This window comes from Cavia porcellus, unplaced genomic scaffold (genome assembly GCF_034190915.1).
Source record: "Cavia porcellus strain 051 isolate PalLab524CR breed Dunkin Hartley unplaced genomic scaffold, mCavPor4.1 scaffold_2, whole genome shotgun sequence".
NCBI classification, from domain to species: domain Eukaryota; kingdom Metazoa; phylum Chordata; class Mammalia; order Rodentia; family Caviidae; genus Cavia; species Cavia porcellus.
The window spans coordinates 74,006,410-74,029,272 of NW_026947485.1; the positions used below are offsets into that span (position 1 = coordinate 74,006,410).

At 44.0% G+C, this 22,863-nt stretch overlaps 1 long non-coding RNA gene across 1 annotated transcript; it reads right to left on the reverse strand.

Moving 5' to 3' along the window:
• Nucleotides 1-670: 670 nt before the first annotated feature.
• On the reverse strand, nt 671-7,228 carry LOC134472712 (uncharacterized). Its single transcript, XR_010042639.1, has 3 exons — nt 7,124-7,228; nt 6,829-6,938; nt 671-5,140 (listed from the first exon to the last, which is right to left on the reverse strand). It is a non-coding gene; the product is annotated as an uncharacterized LOC134472712 (long non-coding RNA).
• Nucleotides 7,229-22,863: the final 15,635 nt, after the last annotated feature.

Genomic DNA, 22,863 nt, shown 5'->3' on the forward strand with positions numbered 1-22,863 from the left:
TCCAAGTCTATTAATTAGTGCCACCTATACCCAGAGTGAGGCTGAGGGAAGTGATGGAAACCATGAGCACCCAACAGAGGCTTCCATTTTGGATACCCAGAATGACGCTGAACTAATTTAGTTACCATGCCTTTAATTCCATGCCTTTAATCAGTGTGTGACACACCGATACCCTGCCTGATTTAGCACTATGCACCCACGATCCAGCCACCAATTCCCAAAAATCCCATCTAGGTGCACCTGAGGCTTTGGGAAACATCTAGATACAAGCTATAACACTAGTGATACATAAAACACAAGAGTATTTTATGATAAACACTATCCTTTTATAGAATTGCCTGTTCAGCCTTTACTGCAGAATGGTATGCTAGAACTCAGAAAGATCAACTGATGTGATTCAACTGAAAATATTCCTTAAACAAATACTAATGTAAACCAGAATCTAAGAAAACATAGGAAGAAAGTAGGAGGGCCATTCTTTTTAAAGGAAAAAATTGAAAGAAATCATGAGAGTGTTTAGCAGAAAGAGAGTCATAGTTTCTACTCAACACAGCCCAAGTGGAGAAGACCAAAATTTCTTTGTTACAGGAAAAAAAATTAAAGTCTGTCATGGGCCAAAAGTCAGTGTCATGTATAGTAATTTAGAAATGAAAAAAAGGGGGGTGGAAAAGAGTTTGGGAAATCACAGGCACAAACCCACAGCAAAGTTCTCTAAAACATTCACTTCCAGTTTGCAGATAGGAAAGAACTGCAGTCAGTTTTCACAGGCCCAAAGCTCCGAAGCACCACAAACAGATCTGAAGCCCTCCCTGGTTCACACAGCTCCTACTGTAGCGAAATCTCACATTAAGTTCACAGCCAGCAGTACTCAGCCAGGAAAGATAGACCAAAATAGGAATTACTCCTCCAATACAATAAATGACATGAAATTTTAAGAAGCTTCCAAAGTCATGGATATTTAGGTGGTTTTATGTCTGACCTTGCTGCCAGAACTTTAATCACAGATCTTAGATCTAGAAACATCCGTGTACCTGCGATCTCACTGTGCCTGGCCTACAGCTTGCTGAAACATTTCCAGTTTCGCTTGCATCACTGCTGCCATTCTGTGTGCATCGTGTCCTGAGGGGCCCGAGCTGGCCCTGTGTGGCAGTGTTGGGTGGTGGCATCTTTAAAAGCTGGAGCCTTGAGGTAATCCTAGGTCCTGGAGCATCACCTTTGCAAGGGATTAATGGGTTTCTCAAGTAACTGAGTTAACTCTTGTGCGAGTGGGCTGTTAAAAATCAAGGCCTCCCAATTGAGCTCCCTGTCTCACTGGTTCCCTTGCTGCTTCTCCACCATTTGAGATGTGAGCAGAGGGACTTGGTCACATGCCACGCCATGGAGACTTCCCACACTCCAGAACTGTGAGCCATGTAAGGCTCCTTCTTTACACAGCATTTAGTGTTTTGATACAGTGACACAAAACGGATTCTGGGGTATTGAGGTAGGAGGAAAATAACGAAGGTTAAGGCAAGGCCCGAGGTACTTAAGATGGGGTAGGAGTGCTAAGAATGTGAGAGAGAGAGGACAAGAGCATCCCCAGGAGAGAAAGGGTGTCACATTGCCTAGGTTTTGTGTCTCCTTTGTAATAGAAATAAAGAATTTGAGTAATTTAAGAAACACCAGTAGGCTGATCAATGCATTTCTCTGGCTGTGCCATTGTTCACAGGCTGCAGGCCCAGGTCAGGGTTCTAAGCCGGGCTGTGTGGGAGCTGCTCACCAGACTCTGCACTTATAGAGGCCAAGTGTGGCCTCAGCAGAGGGAAAGCAATAATGCCAAAAGAGCCAATCACTCCCAGCCCTGAGAGTTACAGGAATGGTCTCAAAGGGCTGAAGAGATGCTGTGAAGGCCAAGAACAGTTGATGCAATTAAAAGTAGGATGCAGGGATCTTTTTCTACATTGCTAGTGACTTTTATGGCACAGCAATATTTCCAAACCTTTGGAGAAATGATGCACTGGAAACTAGCTTCCAGCCAGCTTCCTAATGTCCACATTTTACAATATTAAGTTTCAGGTGGTCAAGAGAAAGTGAGTCATGGTAATACCCAGACTAGATGAATGGTACTGTCATGTGCTATCAGATGATGTGCCAGGCTGTGGAATTTAAAATTAATAAAAGCCAGGAATCATTAGTGCAAGTACTAAGTATTAGAAACACTGATGGCACAACCCTGGCCTGGACCCCAGACCCTGCCTCTCCTGCTGTGGAGGCCTAGATGGCTTAGTCATGGTCTCAGCGGCCCTGCAACCTTCAGTCAGGAGGCCCATGGACATCAGGAAACGGAGGGGCAGACACCAAGTGGTGGAAGGGCCTGCCGGAACCAAGGGAGCCTCCCACTGTTAGTGACTGGTCAGAGGGGGAGTGTGCCGAAGAAACCTGGTGAACATGAAAGGATTCTGCCCTGTATAGAAAGCTGCAGCGGTGGAAGGCTGGGAGGCAGAACCAAGGGGCTCTATCTTGAGGTCACCTTTCCGCCCCTAGGCAATTTACCTGTGGCGCGAAATGAATTCCAATGGGCTACCTGTGCATCACTAATGCCCCTTAGGCACCACCCCAAACCTAAGCTATATGTGTGCCCCCCATACCATGTGTGGGGTGGAGAGAATGCCAGACCCCAGAGGTCATGGAGTCTCTCTCCACATTCTTAAAATAAAGCCCACTTTTATTTCATATTTCTTATCTTTTTAACCATGCCGAAAATTCTATCGGAAGAGATCCCAGATAATTCAAGAATTTTGATATTCAGTTCAAGTTGATTGTTTTTAATTTTAGTTGACTCTTAAACACTCAACTCTGATGTCAAAAGTATCCCTTTTTTTTCTTAGAGGCGATCCCTCTGCTCCAATCACAAGTGGTTTGATTCCAGTGAAATTCTGGCAAACTTAGAAGGTTAAAAATAAAGAAGAAACATCAGTTTTCAGGGACTCTTAGAACTGAAACATTAACATTTGGATTTGATGTGTCACAGTTGTGAATCAGCCTATTTGAATCTTGGACTTCCACACAGACGGTAAGTCCCTAAAAAGCCCATTTTTAGTGTAAAACTCTTCTACTCCGGCTACTTTCCTCTTGTGGAGTGGTCCTGTGAAGTGTGGATGAGAATGGTCCACTGCAATGTTTGTATACTTTTTCAAATAGCCACACAAGGGGCTGGGGATTTAGCTCAGTAGCATAAGCGCCTGCCTTGCAAGTGTGCGGTCATGAGTTTGATCCCTGGTACCGATAAAAATGAAAAAGACAGAAAACAAAAAACAAACAAAATAAAATAGCCACACAATAAAGTTTCATAAAATCCACATTTGTAAACAAAGCTTAATATTGTTGAGAACATCAGTAATAGTCGTTCCTATTGTACCGATCAGGAAGCTGAGTCCTGTGTTTCAGTTACAATTATCACAATGTGACCACACATACAAAAAGACTTAGGTTCCAGATAGTGGTGGTTGCTGATTTACTTGCAGGTTTTGACATATGAGCCTTACATTTTATTTCCTAAAAAAGAAAATCTGCTTACTCTCTGTCTCTCCCACAAACTGAGCACCCCAGAGGGAAAGGAAAAGACTTCAATTTCTTCCCTCACCCTAGCACAGAGCCTGAAGCACAGAAGCTTCTTGGAGTCTCCTGGACAAGGGGATTGAAACGTCTCCTGAGGTGTCCATCTGTCCTTCCTGGCTCTCCAATCTATCCTGCTGTTAATAAGTTAAGGTTTCTGAGACAAGGGAATCTAACCACTCCTCTGTCCGGGTGCCATGCCCCCTTCTCTCCATGGTCCCCTGGCCCTGGTGACAAGAAGACAAGTGCACACTGGCTGTACCTCCAAGAAGGCTGCAGTGCCCTCAGCAGCCTTCCTAGTTTTCAGTTTTGATGATCTCAACCATGCTAAGGAGAAACTGAGGCCAAGGGAGATTGGAGAGTAGGTGACACCCCAAGGTCTCCTGCCCATGTGTCAGAAAGCACAGCACGCTGCACTTTAGAACCCAGGGTAAATCACGGTTCATACTCCCTACCTCAGTGCACGTCTCTCAAAACCAGGGATTTTCTGCCCAGGAGAACTCAGAAAAGATAGTTCCATGACTGATTATGTTCTGTGAACACAGAGTTTTCAAGGCTGGTGTTTAAGATTCTAAAGTGTCTTCTCCCTCGTGGCTTACCAGCACCTCTAGCCCATGAAATGTGATCTCACAAATAAATACGCTTTGTCTGCTGGTTCACCAAAGTGACAAAGCCCACAAGATGCAGTTGTGAAGACAAAATCACTCCAGCAAGTGCACCTTGGAAAGAGAGCAGGGCTGGCAACAGGGCTGTCACAGGGGCCTTTGCTGTGTTCACGTTAGAGGCAGAGAAACCTTAGATTTGGGCTCAGGAAAGTATCTCATCCTTCTGAGCCTGCATTTCCACATATGTGGGAAAGGGAATGGCAAGTGTCTGTCTATTTTCACCTAGTTATTGTGAGAGTGAGAAGCTGTGGAAGCAGGAGATATTAACACTCACTCACCAAGCATGCTGTGGGTGCACCTGTGAGAGTCCCATGCCAGTTCCTGGTCTGAACTGTAGAAGATGATTCTGGATTACTAGGTGGATTAGCACCAACTTTGCTGAATTTAGTTTTAGGATTCCGTGTAGATCAATAGAACTTAGATATTTTAGAAAGTTGTGACTCTTACCTTTTATTTGGCCACAGCACGCATGCAGGAAACAAACAAAACAAGAATGAATTCACAGCCCTGCAGCTGGATGGAACATAGCAAAGGAGACCTGCCAGGAGGGGGACAGTTTCTGTGACAGCCTCATCACACCCTGTGTGTGCAGAAGGAAACTCCCTGCCTGCCAGTGCCTCATCCTCCAGAGCCTGGGGAGTGCTCCCTGTCCTGTACCCTGTACCCAGGTCTAGTGCTGGCCGATGACTGGGGTCCCAGTGCTGCTCAAGTGCTGTAAGGGCCAGCCCTCCTCCATGACTGCTCTGGAACTCTCTGTCTTTGGCTACTCACGTGCACCCCTGCTGGGGTCTGCTTCTTCTGACTCCCTGTGGTCCTTAGAAGATGAGCCCCTTCCTTAGGAAAACAGCCCCTGAGACACATATGTCTGTTCGCTGCGTTACCTAAGGACAGGAAGTGTAAAACATCACGGCAGGAGAAGGAGAGAAAAAGACAGACACAGAAAGAACAGAATCCTCCAAAATTTTGTTTCAGGCTGAACCCCCAATTTATACGGACTATAATTATAGACATATTCTGGGTACAATACAATTGTTTCTCTCTTTTTTACAAGCTGCTGAGGATTGAATTTGGGCATCACACATGCCAGGCAAGCTCTCTACCCTTGAACTACAATCCCCGCCGTTGTTTTACATTTTATTGGAAGACAGAGTATAACTAAGTCACCCGGGTTTCCTTCCACCCCAAAGTTTTGTTTTGTTTGGTTTTGTTTTTGAGACAGGGTCTCACTATGTAGTTCAGTGTCCTTGAGCTCATTTTGTAGCACAGGTTAGTCTTGAACTTGCAAGAATCCTCCTGCCTCAGCCTCCCAAGTGCTGGGATTACAAGTGTGTTCCACTATGCCCAGCTATTCTTCTAAATGTTTAAAAACACTAGAAGTGACCCTGCTGAGGGCCCTCTTTTTCTAGCAAGGAGCAAGCTGGAACAGTCCTGACATCACAGAGAACCCATTTCTGTAGCTCTCTCCTGAGGTCTGTGGGCAAGGTCAGGTTGCAAGTGGGGCTCTGAGCGCCATCCTTGGAAGTCCTGGCTTTGGGCCCTGGCTGGAACACACCCAGCTTTGTTAGAACATCACTGAACCATGCAGGCATTGGCACCTGCCCTCGTGGAGCTCATGCAGCCCTAAAATCAAAATGAATTCTCAAATTAAAGGGAAATAAAATCACAAACTGAATTAACTTCAAATTAATAACAATGATGTAATGGATGGCATTTTGCTCAAATTAAGTCAAGTGAGCTCAAATAATTGGAATTTAATTAATATCAAATTTAATTATGGAAAATGTATTTTTAGCACTTGTTTTATTTTAAGTATTTCTGAAGTTTGACTGTAATTATGCGTATGTGGAGAATTCTTGAACAGGAACATATAGTATAAAATGATGCTAATAGTTTCAAGGTGTCTTTTATTACTTCATTTTATTACTATGTTTCTATTTCAGGGTTATCAGATGCTTAGCAAAAATCTTCACTTTCAGTGATAAAAGTATATAAAACTGTGCTGTTTGAAGATAAATTTTAACATGGCAGCGTTAGCAAACTGGCTCTAAAGAATGTCTGAGCCAATTATTTCTGCATTTAAGACTGGAATGCTTCCTTATTAAATATTTAATGCTACACTTTCTATGAACGAGATGCAGCTGAACATAAAGGGCAGTGGCTTCTGACTAACAGGGCTGGGGATGTTTAATGCAGTGTTAAGGCTGCAGCTCGACAGCTCCACAGCAGCCCTGCCCCGCACAGCAACTCCTCCTGCCCAGAGCCAGGACCCTGTCAGTCGCTGCTCCCTGATGAATGCTCAAAACACACGTGTGTGCAGATAGCACTGTGGGCGCAGTGCATGTGTAGATGTACGGTGCATGTCTGTACATGCGACTGTGTGTGTATGTGCATGTCAGATCTGGGGGCGGAGAGCCACTCTCTTTCTGCAGTGATGTTTCTTCATTGTCTCACACATCATGTTCACCCCAGTCTGGTGAAGCATGCTATCTTAAATTTAAATTGCCTCAAACTGCTAAAATAATTTACATATTTACTGTTTTCTTATTTTTTGAAAGTAACCAGCACTTACCTAGTGCTGTCTACAAGTGAGAGATGCTCCTTAGCATTGGGCTGTATTGAATTATTCCATAATCATGTCAGGTTGCGTTTCTCTGGACCCACATTTCAGCAGAAGTCTGCCTGGGAGGTTGGAGAAGTGAGGCAGGGGAGGTGTCATTGCTGCCAGGCCTGGCCTGGACTCAGCTGGGGGCCCAAGGGCTGCAGAGCCTCAGACTGAGCTGGGTCTTTTCCAGCTGGTGAGGAAGCAGCGGCATTAATGAGGGGTCTGCTCCCTGCTCCTGTGGCTGTGCCTCCCTGTGACTCACCTTTGAGCTGAACACGACGCCGTGGGCAGGAAGTCCTTGCAAAGAGAGGCCTGGGAAGACTGTGGAACAGAAGCCAACACGATTACTGCACACTGCAGTTCTGTGGAAGCAGCTGTGCCCACAGGAGTGGGGAGGAGAAGGGTGGGCGGAGACTGGGAAGATGATAGACAAAGCCTCGGACAGGCATAGAAAGTTTAAGCTTTTCTTTCTTTTCTTTCTTCAAGATCAACTGCACAGTGTAGTGAATATAGCTCAACTAAGTCATGTATATTTACATTTCACTAAGAGAACAAGTTTCAAAGATTTTGAAAAAATGCTAAATATTTGAAGTTGTGCTGCGGGTTTATTTCAGTCGCATAAGCATCTGTCTGGCAAACACAAGGTCGTAGGTTCGATCTCTGGCACAAAGAAAAAAAAATTGAAGTTGTAAGTACGTTAGAATTGATCCAGTTATTCACACTGCATTAAAAAAAAACTTGGAATCCACCTCTATGTCTATCAAGAGATAAATGGATAAGGAAAATGTAATTATGTACAATGAGCACTACTCTGCCAAGAAGAAGGAAAAACTTGACTATTGTTTAGGAAAATGGATGCACCTCGGCACCATAATGTGAAGTAAAATAAATCAGAGACATGAGCTTCAGTGTTACCTGGTTTCTCTTATGTGAGTAAAATAAAGAGCAAGATAAAAGTAGGCAATAGGAAGCAGAGAGACAATGATTCCCGAAGGAGAGGGGGAGCAGGAGAAAGAGAAAGGGGAGGAAAAACGGGGTGAGGCATGAACAGAAGGAACTGGGAGGGAGGTGACATTGGCCAACTCCACACAAGGAATGTGAACTTTATGTACTGCAAATGTGGGCTAATTAGGTAAAATTTTTTTTAAAACCATAATGTCACTTTGTGACCCAAAATATAGACAACTATACTTAGTTAATAAAAAGTGACTTTAAAACAGACACTAACGTGGGAAGGAGCACCATGAAGGCTGAGTGGGCACCAGCACCCCGCAATCCTTTGACAAGATGTATTTTTGACAACTGAACCAAGTAGTTAGACAACTTGATCAACGTTGCAAGGGGAACAGGTGTGGAGGGTGAGACTCTAACCTGACCACCTGCCCAGAGTCTGGGGTCCTAATTACTACAGCAGTGAGCAAAATAAATTTTACCTGCCTGCTATGCTTCCTACCGTATTCAATTCAAAACCAAATAGACTTTAACTATTTGCTTTAGCCCTTTGCTAAACATCAGACGCTTAATATTTTCTATGCTCTCCTATCCCTCCATAGAACTATTTCTAAGTCTTTCTAGGATGGTTTTCCAGAACACAGGCTGGCACTTTCCATTAAGAAACCAAGAGTGTTATCTGTGACTTTGAACGTCCTGGATCAGGGCTTCCGACAGGGTGGGGCTCTGTGTAACACAGGACGGCCTACAGCTCGCTTCCTGCGCTTCTGTGGATGCATGAAGCTCACAGCCACCGGGAGCCTCGCCTACATGCTCAGCAAAGGTTCCTCCAGGCCCTGGTGAGCAGCTCCCGCTGTGTGGCCAAGGTCCCAGGCAGACACACACACCGAGAAGGTCATGTGGAAGGAGCTGTGACCTGGTCGCTCCTGGGGTCCATCACTCAGGAGTCAGAGTCCTAGAAGCAAACACACTGTGTCCATTTCAACCATTTCCACACTTTTAATGGACGCAAACACCACAGGAAACCCTTCATTCCTAACTCCAAATCTGTTCTTGCCAGGCGGTGTGAACACTGTTACAAAGGCACAACACGTGCTCTGAAGGCAAATGAAGCCCCACTGCTGCCCGAGAGCACACAGAGATCCGCACCTGAGCTTGCCCCTGCCCAGCAAGCACCTCCCTGCATTTAACCTCCTTTATTGAGGAAGGTTTAGGGCGCAGCAGGAATCTAGAGCTTTCTGAAGTCAGCTATCCAGCTTTCCAAAAGCACTGGACAAGAATGCAACAACAGAGACACCCCCGCTCCGCAGCTTCTCTCACACCCGCTCCACTGAAGAGGTCAGCAGGACCAGAGCCCAAAGGCTGCCTTCAGAAGCACTCAGGGCATGTGCCTGGCCCCTGGGAAGGTGGTGATACAACGTCAATGCAGGAAAAAACCAGGAGGAAGGATTAAGTCTGGCAGATTCCTTGCCGCCCACTTGAGCCAAAAGCTCAGAAATGTTATAGAGTGATACTCCGGAGATGTGACAAGTGAGGAACCAGACATTATCCTCCTCCTCCTGAATTCCAAACAGGAATATCCCAGACCATTAAGAATTGAGAAAGGGAAAGAGAGTGAGAGAGAGAAAGAGAAAGAGAAAGAGAAAGAGAAAGAGAAAGAGAAAGAGAAAAAGAAAGAGAGAAAGAGAAAGGGAAAGAGAGAGAAAGAGAAAAAGAAAGACAGAGAATGATAAACAACGGTTTCCTAGCCTGGCCAGCAAAGAAGGAACCAGGTCAGTCAGAAGCAGGGTTGAACTGGACTGCTTGGCTGTGGTGATGTGGATGGGGTTTGGTTGCCAAGTGTCCCCCTCAGTCATTCGCTGGGAACTTGGTCCCTCTATGCTGTTATGGGAGGGGATGCTCATGGGATGGGAGGTTGGCTCTGTGGAAATCGCCCTTGAGGGGAGCACAGTTATACATCTCCTGTGGGCTCCAGGCTTTCTCTAGCTTCTTTTCTTTTCTTTTCTTTTTTCTTTTCTTTTCTGTGATTCTCTAGCTTCTTTTCTCTTTTCTTTTCTTTTCTTTTCTTTTCTTTTCTTTTCTTTTCTTTTCTTTTCTTTTCTTTTCTGTGATCTCTTTGTCATGTGCTTCTGCCATGATTCTACTTGGGTTTTTAGACTCCAAAGCCATGAGCTAAATGGACTCTTTTCTTCCTAAGTGTATACAGCCTCAGATAATATGTTACAGTAACAGAAACTGACTAATATGTACGTAGCATGTTTCATATTCAGTAAGGAATAATAGCTAAAGTATATATCATCTTAACTTTGTATCAACACTGTGAAAACTGGGGAGTTCTGTTTGCTTTTCTTGCCAGCTTGGGTAAAGGAGGCTTAGAGATTTTGAGTCTTTTGCTCAGCCTGTGTCTCAGTGAAGTAAGACATTTTTTACCAACGTCTACGGATTCTAAAATTTCTATATTTAAATACAACATTATAGGACTATTATGCCACAAATAGGGCACCTATTACCAGAGTAGATAGATAAGAATTCAGTCCAAATTTTCTTTCCAACCTGTGAATGTTGGATGCTCCAAGGGAAAGCAAGACTTAGGCAGACTCTAAGGGAAGTGACAGTTGTATTAGCTTTGTTCAGCAATGCATTCCACTAAAATGGGGGAATGAAACTCCCGACCTACTGTATGTCCGGAATGCGTTTGTGTTCTCTAAAATCAAAGAGTAAATTTTAGGAACGACGGAAGTTAAGAACAGAAATAGTTATAGAGAGAAAGAAAGCTTCTGTCTGAGAGAGAGACAGAAGGGGTCCTGGGTGGGTTGCCAAAGATTCTGTATTTTCTCCAAATTTTTGTAAAGTAAAACCTTGAGGTGAGGGGAGTCTAAAGTGGGAAAAACTGGGAACTCACAAAGTAGACGGGCATGAGGTGGAACAGAACTATGGTCAACCAATAATGCTCATTTTTCAGGTAAAACTGAGCAAATCAGAAACAAACAGAGAAGGGAGAAAGCAAGTGAACATTCTTTATGGATTAGTGACTCCTCCTATAGAGGGTTGGGATGGTGACTCCTGGCTTCTCAAAGTGATCCAGATTTAAGCCCTAAGGATTATACTTAAAGGTGTGGTTGCATTTGTTTTGCCTTCTGTCCTGAGATCTGGCCTACAGCAAGAGGTGCGTGTCTCCTACAAAGTCACCAGATGTGGTCCTCAGTGCCAGCTTCTTTGGGGGCCTAGTCCTGTCTGACTGCCTATAAATATTTCTAATTGGCTCAGCTGCCTGGGATACTATGTGCTTAGAGCAGGGCTTGGTTTAGAATGATAGCTTAGGAAATTTTTGGCAAGTGAATGAATGAATGAGTGAATGAAAAAATGATTCACAGAACCCTGAAACTCTGCCATATATGATAGGAGAACTGTAGAGAATCCCAAAGAAGAGAGAAAGCCCTTTCAAGTGGGGGAGACACTACTTTTCCAGATTACTTTGCAGAATGGTTAGTGATGTTTGTAAACTGATGCCATCCAACACCACTCCAAACTGTGCTCATTACCCTGGCCAGATGGTCACTATCCTTCCTCTGCCAAGCTCTGGTCACTGCAATGAAAGAGAAGGAATCTTTTGTCTCTCATTCCATAGCACAAGCAGCATTTGGGGTAAAATTAAAAAAGACAGAAGCCAAGGCAAGTACACAGACTAATGACAAGGTATATTTAATGGTTTAAATTGTAATGGTTAAATGGTCTTATATTTAGGTGTCATTAAGCATATAACTGCTCGTTATATACCCATTAAAGTATTTCAAGATATCCCAGAGTAATTATAACGATTAAAAATAATGCAACCTCCCCAGCTTTTGAATATACACTCTTTTGAGCAAAAAGACTGTCTTCTTAGAATGAATGAGTGGTCCAGCTCTAATGGTTTCATAGAACAGGCTAAGGTGAGAAGAAGCCAATTGCAGGAAAATATAGACAATTTTTAAAGTAGAAAATATCAAACACTGTGAATTTGAGAAGTCTCGTGTTTTAAAAACATGATCAGGCTATGTAACAACATGGTTCACAAATTCTAATGTCCACTCTCAAATCCATTGAAAGATAACTTGGTGGCCCAATTCAAAGATCTGAGGAAAATAGCATCTTAACTTCTAGAACAGTCTGAAACTGAAATTCATGGTCAAATAAAAATATTACTCATTGCCTATGTGAACTAAAATGACCAGGATTCTAAGAATGAAGAATCTGACTTTTTTTTCCTGAGTAGAGCTAAGAAGATAAGATAAATTGGAATTCCTGAGATGACCGGGATACTTACCAGTAGGGAGAGGCTCCAGGGAAACATCTGCTTTCTATCTGCTCAATATTAAGAAGTCATTGACAGGAAGAAATTTTGGTATTTGATAAAAGAAAGACAGCATGTATCATAAGGTTCAAAGACACATCTGTTCAGTGTAACAACAAATTTATCTGTGTAATAATTCAGAGGCATTAAAACCATTCCCAAGCCCTCTGTCCTGGCTGCCCCCATCCCCACTGGCCAGTGTCTTCCTCTGCTGTCCGTTCCTCACAGCTCTGGTTACGTTGATCTAAACCTTGACCCTTTTTCGACATTCACACACATCAAGCATTCCTTAAAGCTGCCCAGGCCCAGGCACGTTGGTCAGGAAGAACTTGTAAGGATGAGAGTGTAGTGAATTCTATGTCACGTTCTGGGCCTCAGGCCTCCCCCTACCCACAGGGGCCAATGGGAGTCACACTGGCAGTGCTCCGAGGGCACCACACATCTTTTGGTTCTTTGTTGGCTTCAAATTCAGTCTTTTTATGCAAACACTCACTTCGCTTACTTACTTTCCTAAGACTTGGTGCTAAAACTCTAGCATATTTTTCCTGCAGGAAGATTTCAAGCTTTTATGAGTCTAGGAGGGACTGGGAAAGCAACAGAAAGAGCTTTCCTTGCAGTACCAGCTTGGAAATATATGAAAACCATCAAATAGTCTTCAAAGTCTATTTTAATTTAAAGTAAGTGTTTAAATTTCCAAGATTAGCATTACTTATATAAAGAAAATCCTACGTGGAGAAGACATAATTGTTTATTTTATTTAAAGTGAGAATGGCCAGGAAGCATTAGGGTAGACTAGCTCTCTCCTGTACCCCTCTTCTGCTCTAGCCCCACAAAAGCACACTATGACACTAATGCATGTTAATCAGATTTCCCTCAATAGCAGGGGAAAAGACCCTAACTAGAAAAGGCAAAGTGTGCTTGGCTCATCCAGCTGAAACTCCCATGGCACAGGACTGGGTCTTGACTTTTAGTAACACTGCCAAGAAGCTGTCTATAGTGGGGTGGGGTACTCAGGGATGAGATGGAGCCAGCACCGAATGGGACTCAGCACCCACAGGGGCCTCCCTTCCTTCTCAGCTCCACACCCTAAGTGTCCAACTTGCTTCATCACAGTCTGGATGATCATCTGCCTCTCTGCAGCTCTTGTTTCTGTTCCTTTTCATCTTAGGCAATCTCTTCCCATGCACAGCTCACCAATTTAACAACTTCTTCCTGCACTTCTGGCAGAGGTCTAGCAGTTTAGCCAACTTGCTATGTGTTTCTCACCTATTCCTCTCCCAAGCCCTTTCCCAGTAACTTCAGGAAAGAATGACCCCACACTTCCTGCATGAGGTCTCTGACTGAGCCAGCTGAGTGTGTGTTAGAAACACTCAACATGCTATGCTCCCAGGACTGTTTACTTATTCCCCGGAGTTTTCTTTTTGTCTTCTTTTCGTTTCCCAGAGTTTTCAATTAAGTTGCATTTCCAAGGTCTCTTGCATCTAGCTAGGGTCAGGTGATGCGTTCTGGCCAATGAAAAGAAAGTGCAAGTGAAGTACATCTGCAGACCTGGGGTCTCCCTTTCAGCTCCTCTTCCCCCACCCACTGATTGGGCACAGACATTGTGGCAGGTGACCCTGAGGCCCTATAGGACTCTGGGTTTCCACAGTAAGTAGGAGCTATTAAATGAAAAGTGTCTAGATCCCTGAGTCCTGGCAGAGGACATTCTGGAGAGAAATTAAGGAAATGGTGTGTGTGTGTGTGTGTGTATGACAGGGAGAGAGAGAGAGAGAGAGAGAGAGAGAGAGAGAGAGAGAGAGAGAGAGAGAGAGAGAGAGAAAGAGAGAGAGAGAGAGGCTGAGAGTCAGACTTGTTCCTTATAGCAGCTAATCTTTCTTGTGCTGTGTCCTGGATGTCCCCTGGTCCTGAACACATTAAAAATGTCAAAAATGATGGGGTAGTATAGTAGCCTATCCAAGTCTGTGTTCCCATGCCTACCTTGGAAGAATTAAAAAATGTAGTCATCCAGATAGATCAGTTGCATCAATGTTTCTGAAAAGATTTGTTGACTTTACAAATTTCATTGCATTAGTGAATGGTCAACTTCTGAATAAGATAAAGTATTATGAGCAGTTAGTCATGTTGAAAACTCCCCAGCTTTAGTCTATGTGTATATGTAGGTGTACCGAGGAAAAACCAAGATAAGAAAAATATTCTCAAATTAAAACCACTTTGTGGGAATGGAACTTGTTTTTATTTTTTTCCTTCCCTTTTCCATTGTTTGTGGACCATATAATACTAGCACTCAGCATATGGCTGATAGGAAGATGAAACTGTAACGCGTGTTTTGTATTTTATTAGGATTATTCTTACTTTGCATTTAATGTCCTTTTTGTCTAACAAAGCCCAAACCCCCCACCTCCCTATTTAAAAAAAAAAAACAAACAAAAACAAAAACAAAAACAAAAAAAAAACCTGGCTCAGAGGTTTGTGAGGCCTCCTTTGACAGAGCACAACGGTCTGTTCTTGTGATGCTCCTGCGGGATGCTTCACAGCCCTTAAGTGAGTCGCCTTGGGCTAACGGGATGAAAGGAACAGCAATGAGAAGAGGGGACCTCAGCAACCCTGGCCTGGAGACTCTGGGCAGAAGAAACTTTAAAGAACAAGCAGAGATGAGAGAAATGAGAAAACAAAAACAAACAAACAAAACACCTTAAGGTAGATATTTCCCAGCACCCTTTAGTGCAGGCAAGCTAGTGGGGAGGGAGTGCAGCGAGAACAAGCAGCCTGGCAACCAGGGGCCTGGGCGAGGGCAGGGCGGCCTCCAGCCCGAGGTGTGGAAGCAGAGCCCTGCGCTGCTGAGCAGGCTGGCTGGCTCGGAAAACTCACACCTGGACAGCGAGGCTGCTGTCCCACCTCAGCCGGCGCCCATGTCCGTGCGCGCACGGAGCCTGGTTCTGGCCCTTGGCGAGCACTGGGGGGGGGGGGGGTGTCGACCACCCAGAGGGGCCCAGTCTCATCACAGGAGACTCTTTCCTGGCTGTGACCAGGAAGAGCCATGGCCCCAGAAGACCGCAGGGACGCGGCACTGCCCACTTTGCAGGTGAGGAAGGGCGCAGAGCCCAGCGCGCTGGACATGACGAGGCAGTGGGATGCTGGAGCCTGCAGGGAGGAAGCTTCCCGCCTGCGCCTGGACGCCAGCTGGGACAGAGGAATGTGGACCTCTGATCCTCGGGGCTGTAGGATTCTAACTTTAGGTTGTGTTAAACCATTACATTTATGATTATATAAGGTAAGTGTCCTTTTCCAAAATGCTTAGGACCAGAAGTGTTTTAGACTTGGAAATACTTGCATATTCATAATGATATACTGTCGGGTTAGTACCCAAATTTAACCATAAAGTTTTTCGTTTTTATATGCCTTCATACACTTTTTATTTACTTTCATATATGTTCTATGTCCCCGTATACACACTTGTCCCGACTATAATTTTAAACAATGATAGCAGTGCGCCTGTATTTTAGCTGTGAGCATCATCATGTGAGGTCAGACGTGGGGTTTTCCAGTATATCCTCGTTCATCATGTCAGCACTCCAAAACTGCTGATTTTGGAGCATTTCAGATTTTGTTTCCTTTCTTTTTTTTTGTTTTCTTTCTTTCCTGGATTAGGGATGTTCAATCAGTAAATTCATTCACTAGTACCATTAAGTTTTTCACTGACAATCTCACATCACCGCATGATTACATGAGGAGCATGTGGGTCCCCAGTCTGACTTTCCATTTATGAATAGGGAGTTAGCATCTTAAGGAATCTTTGTTCTTTGATACACCTCACGGTACTGGGAGCCAAACAGGTGACCAACAGGTACTTTCTGAATTGCATCACCTGAAAAGGAATAATTAAATCAAGCCAGTGAGGAACTCCTCCAGGGAGCCCAAAAGTAGGCTGCCTAGACCAGGAAAGGTGTCCCTGTAGAATTCCAGCTCATTCTGTATCTTGGTAGCTGTGGAATTCTCAGTAAAAGCCTAAACCAGGGACATCTGTGACATTTTGCAGACCCTATACCAATGGTGTTTTCTATCTTCCACACAGGAGAGGGTGCCAATGTCCTAGAATAGAGTTGGAGGCCAAAGCCAAGCTGGATGAATCCACATGACAGAGAGAACAGAACCAAGTTTACACAGCAGTGGGCCCTAAGAGGTGCCCCCAGGTCATGGTCCCCGTGCCCTCCACTCAAGCAGGAGTTCTGAACTCCATGACATTGGAAAGCTTGTAGTTTTCATATTACTTCCTCATTTATTTCTTGAAATGTCCTAGAAATATTTGATCTGCGTGGAAGCATTCTCCAGGCCCTTGTCTGACTTGCTTTGGCTCAAGTCCTCCCTCTCCTCTCAGCACTCCCTTCTCAGTCAGTATGACCACCTTCTGCCCTTCAGGCTGAGAGGCTGAGACATTAGCACTGCTTTCCACAGAGCACTAACAGCACCCTAGTTGCTAGACACGCAGCATAATGGTTTCTGAGTTTTCTGCCAACCAAGTGCAGCCAGGTCGAGTCGCTGTGCCAAGCTTAGCTCCCAAGGGGCTTTGCTGAATCTACAAGTCAGGAGCTGTATGCATTTAGATAAGAAATAGGGTCACCTCAGTTCTCATGTTCCCTGTCCCAGCTCAGCAATACAGGGAGTCATTAAGGAAGCCTGCAGTGTTTGAGTTAATTATTCACATTGCTATATGGCCTTGATCCACCCCAAAATGCCAAAGAACCCGACATACCACGCCTCTTTTCCCTTTCCTGGGTAAAACTAATCAATTACTCAAATGAAATTTTTTTTGTGCCTTACAAAAAAATTTGTAAGGAGGATCCCTGGATCCTCAAGTCTCCCTTGAAGGAATAGTTCTGTCCTTTCACTTCTTAGGCTGGTGTCTAAAACACCTGCTGTGCCTCCTCAGTCTCCAAGCCTTCTGGATTTGCAGGTAAAGCAGTTTGGTTCATTCATCCTTTCGATCCTAATGCTTTGCTCTTCCTACAGAACCTGGTACATGCAGTCTGGTTGTGCTCTCTGGATTGCCACGATCGGCTCTTGCTGGGTTGCCTTCCAGGTTACTCTTAAGTGTGGATGTTTGTTTTGTTGAGGAGATAGCAGTTCCTCTCTATCTCAAGCCAAGGCACCTTATAAAATAAATTTGATTTTCAGTGATTTTATTATTTGATTTGAAGTGGGAAGAAAGTTTTGCAGTTATCTGACTCAAATTTTTTATTTTCATGTGGAAACTGAGTACCCTTCCAAAGTCAAAATTTATCAGTGACAGAATAGGACTTGCAGTGAAATCTGAAACTCCTGTCTCAGAGCTCTTGCTGTTCCTTCCTGCCACCCTCCAGATGGCTGCCCGAAGCTCATGAGCATTCTGCATCTCATGGATTATAGCTCCATGCCTCACATTTCTCCCTCTAAATTACTTTAATATCCACGTTGTTAATAGGAGACTTCTTTACATGAAGTCTAAGGTACTACTCTATGTCCACTAAAAACATCTTTAGGCATGAGCACAACAATTTGTGTCCAACAAACACAAAAGTTTAAGAATCACAGAGATCAATTAAAATGCAACCTCCATCTCAGTCTAGTAGCCCTAAAAGATCATATTGTCTCTCCAGCATCAACTTCAGCATGACACGTCTTTGAATTATTAGTTCTACTTACAATACCTTTCTTGAGATCTTTCTGTGTCTGACTCCTTTGAGCCATTTAGTTTCAGTTTAAATGTCATTTCCCCAAAGCTCTTCCTAGCTAAAATAGACTACTGTTCCACTGGTCATATCACCTTGTTATATTATCTTCAGCATACTTATAACTGATACTTTCTATTTTATTTATTTGTAGACTATCTGCCTCCCAGAATAAAAGCAGGTTTTTGAGCTAGTAGGCAATCAATACTTCTGGTTGGATTAGTAAAGAAGAACAAATACTCACTCAGTGCCACAGAATGTAGACACTGCCCCTCTCACTACACTCAGTGCCCAGCTTCTGAGGCCTCTGTGTCTTGCCAAGAGATTGCATTACAAATTATTCCACTACTATTAGCTGCAATTTCTAATGACACAAAAAGGCCACCCTAATTTAAGACAGCAGGAAAGAAGCAAGATGGATTAGGAAACAATTTTTCTTGCAAGATTAAAAAAAATCCCTCAGGAATAACTGCAATGCCTGCTACAAATTAGATGCTGAAAAAATATTTGTGTAACTCTTGAACTACATGCTTAAGAAATAAAAAGGAATTCACTCTTGCTTTGTAAGAAACCAGACCCCTGTGTTTCCCTTACTCTTTTGAGAAATCACCTGGACACCTATTCCCTGCCCCCTTGTCCTTTCTGCTAGGTGAGATATTTGTGTTTTAAATGAAGACCATTGTTTACCCATCACTAGTAGGAAAGAAACGATGTGCATGCATTCCTCATGTAATAAGAAATAAATCCCTTAAGCCTATAATTTGCTCCTGCAGGTTTAGAATTTTGAAGTCCAAGAATGCATCTACCATCAAGGAAGTTAACTGTGGGACTGGCTGGCTCAGCGGCTATGTATGTGGCCATTGTTTTGTGCCCAAGGAATGGTTAGTAGGGACTCAAGGCTCTGTTCTCATAATGAACCTTATGTTTCTAAACACAGGTGCATGTGGATGTAGGCATTGTGTCATTAGATGGGAGGGCACAATGGCAGCTCAGAAGTGGCCTCTTGGAAATGTAAGACGCTATGATTGCAGGAGCTCTCATCAGCATCATCATTATTTCTTTGATGATGTGTCACAGCAGAGACAGTGATGACAAATCAAACCCTCTCATTGTCATGTTTTCAACGTGCTCCATTTCACTGGGCACCGGGGAGGTGACTTGCCAGGCACCCTCCCCCAACACAGTCTGAAAAGCATTGTCAGAGCCCTATTCAGTCCTGCAATCACTCCAGCTTACTTTTCACTCCAACTTTGTTTTTATCTCTGCTGTTTTATGTATAGGAATCAAAGAGCTCCATGAAAAGTGCTTGTTCACTGATGGCACTCACAGGCATCCTGGGAAATTACCCAAACTGTACAGGTGAGGAAAGAAAGGCTGGCAGGGGAACAGGGCATTCTCTTGCCATCCCTGTTGAGTGAGATGTAAATGTGCTCTGCATCTCGGTTACCGTGTTCCTGAAGGTCAAACACTCACAGATATTCAACATAAAACAAGTCTTACGACAGTCAAGATTCACAGGCACACAGGTCCTAGAGATTTAGACAAGTGGAATAAGTCATGTAGCATACTCTGATTTGTATTTATCTACTATTAGTGAGTTTTAAAAGGCACTAGGACAGAATATATTTCAATATCAGCAAACAAAATCAAGTTCATCTTTACATTCTAAAGCACTTTTATCAAGGTTGATCAACTTGTATAAAGTTGTCCATATTTAGTGTTCACCCCTTGATCAGGTTTGGCCCTGACAGTTTGAAAGAGGAACAGCTAAGGGGCTGGGGATTTAGCTCAGCGGCATAAGCACCTGCCTTGCAAGCAGGCGGTCGTGAGTTCGATCCCTGGTACCGAGAAAAATGAAAAAGACAAAAAAAAAAAAAAAAAAAAAAAAAAAAAAAAAAAAAGAAAGAGGAACAGCTTATTTACTATTGCAATGCAGTTTAGGTACTGTGTGAACTAGGAAATGGTAAGAGGTGAGCGCAAGATGGCACTTCAAATTATAAGGTAATTCTCCGGTTACAATGTTTCTGTTTAAACAGAACAGGCAGCGTGAAGTCCCTTCTGTTAAGGCTTTTGTGATCCTTTATCACAAGGAATATCCAGAACTATGGTACTCAGAGCAGCCCTAGGGAAGAAGATAACCTTGCTGACCCTTTCCTGGGTCCTTCACCTGTTTCTCAAGGGGACATGAGTCTCTGTCATCTGTTTAATGAAGAAACTTCAGATGAGTCAACAGATGCCTATGACCCAATTGCTGGACATGGCCTTCTCTGTGTTTAACAGTTGTGATTGAGCCCAGGGAAAAATGAGAAAAGCTAGTGTTATATTGTTGCAATCTGGGAAACTCACTCAAATCACCTAAGGGAGGACCTTAGGATAACCAAGGTCCCGTTTGAAGTGCAAGAGATCTGGACACTGGGCACAAAATTGACCAAGCCATTGCCTATGCCCTGCTCCCAAGAGTGAGGCAGCCAGTTGTGCCTGACTCATGGCACTCGGGGGTTGGCTGTCTCCACCCCCTTAAAGGGCCTAAACCAGCCCAAGCCCTCATTTCCTGTTCTGAAGAAGAACCTATACTACCCCTGTCCATGAATATTACCATCTTCTGTGTGGAACCCTGGGTAGTGCTGGGTGTCAGGATGACCAAGTTCAATGACTTCATTCAGTTTTGATTTCCTTCTTTTGAAAAACCTCCTTTAGGTCTATATAGCCTTAGCTAGAATCAAGGGGACCCTTAGCGCCTCTTTTAATGTGTCACTTTGAAGGCCAAATATTTCCTCATACCCTTCTAATTGTCTTGCTCCCTTGCTAGAAAGAAATTTACTAGCAAAACTGCAGCCAAGTCTCAAATCCTGGCTAAAGTCAAAGTGGATTTTATCTGATGGAACAAAACTGTTCAACAGACGGACCCTGCTGCATGGCACAGCAGAATACCTGGTAGGGCCAAGTCTGCTAGCTCAGTAATTATAAAATTAAAAGACCCCACCTGATTTCCTCACCAGAAGCAGTATCCATTCAAGGAAAAGGCACGTAAAGGCTTCCAGCCTCTCATAGGCTTCTCAAATATGGCCTTCTGAAGCCTCATACCCTTGTGTTACTCCCATCTTCCTTGCAATAAAGCCTTCTGGAGAATGCAAGCTGGTATAAGAGCTCTTCCTCATTGGTGATGAGATGTTATATGGAAGATCATTTTTATCCTCTAGTATGGTAGTAGACGCTGAGACTATAAGACTCCTAGACTCTCATCGATCTGAGCCAAGATCAACAGGCCATCCAAATGTACGGGAACAGAGTCCTGCTAGCTTCTGACCCAGGGGACCATATCATGGAGACCAGGAGCTATGAAAACTTGGAGAGAAAGGACTCATGCTGGCTGAGTAGAGCCAAATGAGAAAGCCCTTTTCTTTTCAGTGATCCTCACCACACCCACCGCAATCAAGGTGGCAGAGACAGATAATTGGATTCACTTTTCTAGACTAAAGCACTGGGTGAGCCCAGTGCTCTTCAGTTAGAACCACTCAGCATGCCAAAGTGTCTTACTTTAGGCTGTTATCATCCCAGGTGAGTTTTGAATTTTGGACTAGAATTAACTCTTTCTTCCCCATAGGAATCTGGTACTGGGTTTGGGATGCCAGGGTCTCCCCCTGGACCTGGTTTCTAGGTTCTTCCTGTCTCAAAGAATGAATTGATTGAAACAAGCAAAAATGGTAGCAAAGCTTCACATTTATTTGAGGTAGGAAAATTAAAGAAAAATTTAAAATAAAGGGTAAGGGGGAAATTGCCTCTGCAGAGTGAGATTAGCTAAGTGAAAATACAAAACTTTTAAAATAGAGAGAACAAGTATACCCTACAGAATGTAGGGCAGGTTAGTGTGTGGGGTGGCATATTGGGGAGTACTCACTAGTAACTGCCTCTTTCTGTTCGTTCCCCCTATCATGGGTTCTCACAAGAAGCTCACATCCAGGCTGTGGAAACTGTCCTGTGCATGTGCTCTGGAATCCTGTAATTAGCAGCTCACATTACTCCCCAGCCAGCTCTGCCACACCCTGCCTTCTTTTCTCCTTTTCCCCTGAGAGACTCAAATCCTCAGAATTCTCTCTGGGTTGTGAGGAGTTGGGGGGTCTTTGTCTGCTGCACCTTCCAGCTGGGAGGGACTGTGGGACCTGGCCTCTGGGAATCCTGTGCTGTCTAATTCCCTTGGAGTGTTGCAGCTCACTGGCTGGCCTGAGGAGAAAAGTTGTTGGAAGACAGTGAGAAAAGGATTAGTGACTATTGCACTGTTTGATGAGAGAAAGAAACTTTACTATTAGCCCAAGGATGAGGACAAGTCAGACTTCCATGCTTGCTATAGAAGACATCATATGTCAGAGAGGTATACCACATGGATTACCCCGAGTCTGAGAGCCATGGCCTCAGCAAGATCCTGTTTACCTATCTGTAGTGGAGCCAGTCTTGCTTTTTGAAGAGAAATCTCAAGTTTTCAGAGGCTCCCAGCAGGAACTTTCTCCTTCTGGGTGATCTTGTTCTTCCAACAGTTCAGGTGGGCAATTAGTATTTAATGAGATGGTGTCTCTCAAGGAAAACACGAAAAGGGGTTGGCCGATGTCACTCGGTGCAAAGGGTCTGGCTTCAATTCCTGTGAAATACAGTAAAATAAAATAAAATATGAAATTTTAAAAAATAAGATGAAAGGAACATTGGGAGTCCTCAGAGGGTATCTCAGGACCAAGATCTCTCTGGCCTACTGCTGCTCTCCTTTCTCTGGCCCATCATCCTTCTCCAGGGAGTCATACAAGTTACAGGTTCTTTTCTCCATGGTAGGTCATAGAAAGTAGAGCCCTGCTCCTCAGTGCAAATCATAAAGCCTAAAACCGTTCCTCAAACTTTGCCCTGCATTGTGTCAGAGCTTGCTATAAATTCTTTTGATTTTGCTCGTCCTTGCCCAGGTCATAGACACTCACCCCAGGAGGGGTCCTGCCCCGTGCCTGGCAGGGGAAGGAAATGTGCATGGAAGGG